Source organism: Corvus brachyrhynchos, unplaced genomic scaffold, assembly GCF_000691975.1.
Source record: "Corvus brachyrhynchos isolate BGI_N302 unplaced genomic scaffold, ASM69197v1 scaffold4, whole genome shotgun sequence".
Taxonomy (NCBI): Eukaryota; Metazoa; Chordata; class Aves; order Passeriformes; family Corvidae; genus Corvus; species Corvus brachyrhynchos.
The window spans coordinates 2572310-2573413 of NW_008237878.1; positions in this window are offsets into that span (position 1 = coordinate 2572310).

A 1104-nucleotide genomic window follows, 5' to 3' on the forward strand; every position below is an offset into this window, starting at 1 on the left:
AAGGTGTACAGGGTCTGCATATGCAGGGACACATGTTAGGGATTAGCTGCATTACCATGTCAAGTACAGGCTTTCTGTGAGCAGACACCTGTGTGTCCTGTGCAGGAGCTGGTGTGAACACCTCCTCCTCCATGTCAGCAGCAGTTCCCTGGACAGGCGAAAGATCTTGGCAGCTTCCTGAGGGGCAGCTTTCCTCCAGCTCCTCATCTAGGCACAATGCAGCTGGGGCTCTTCTTTTGTGGTCCACTCTTGGCTTGTAGCCTTCCAACACCTGAGGATGGTCCATCTCAAAGTTGAGGCTATAAGAGAATCACAGAAGCTAGAAAGTGCAGAGGAGGAGAGTTAGTCGTAACCAGTTCAAGCCTGAAAACCAAAAATACACGAGAACTGAGACTTTAGTCTTAGCCAAAAGCCAAACCTGGGTATTGAAGAGGACAGTTAGGGGAGTTTGAAACCTCAAGCTTGGGCTGGCTCAGATGTTACAATAAGGTTTTGTGAAGTGATAACCAGCCGTGGGTTTTCACCTGAGCAAGTCCACAGAGCTGTCCTGAACTGCTGTGGGCAAGGAGAGGCCTGGGCTGCGTTCAGCTGCACCCAGGAGTGGTTCCCCAAAGAGCAGCAGGGACAGCTGCAGCCTGGGACATGCCAGTGCCCCGTTTGGAAACCTTTCCAGCTGTGCCCCTCTGACACCTGCAGATACACCCTGACAGTCTGCACCGTCTGTGATTCACTGGAGAAACATCTTACAAGCTCCCTGGTAACAAACTAGCCTTTCAATGGGCTATGAAAAGTTCTGCCAAGCAAGAGGAAAGTGTTTTCCTTGTTGAAACACATTGCAGCAAGCCTTTGTGTCGAGTAAACACTTCATGCCGACAGAATCAATGCAAACAACCTGTCTTGGCACCCAGTTCTGAGCCGCTGCTCGCCTCTCTCTTGCAGCCCAGTGTGAGGCAGTTTGGCTGCAGCATTCTGTGGTCTCTGTGAGAGAGGAGGCTATTTCTGAGGTGACAGAGACCCAGCAGACGGCTGAGAGCCCAGAACAACCCCTGAGCTCACCTTGTTAGCGCTGCCAGGTTGCTGTTCTCTAACAATCTGTTCTATGCA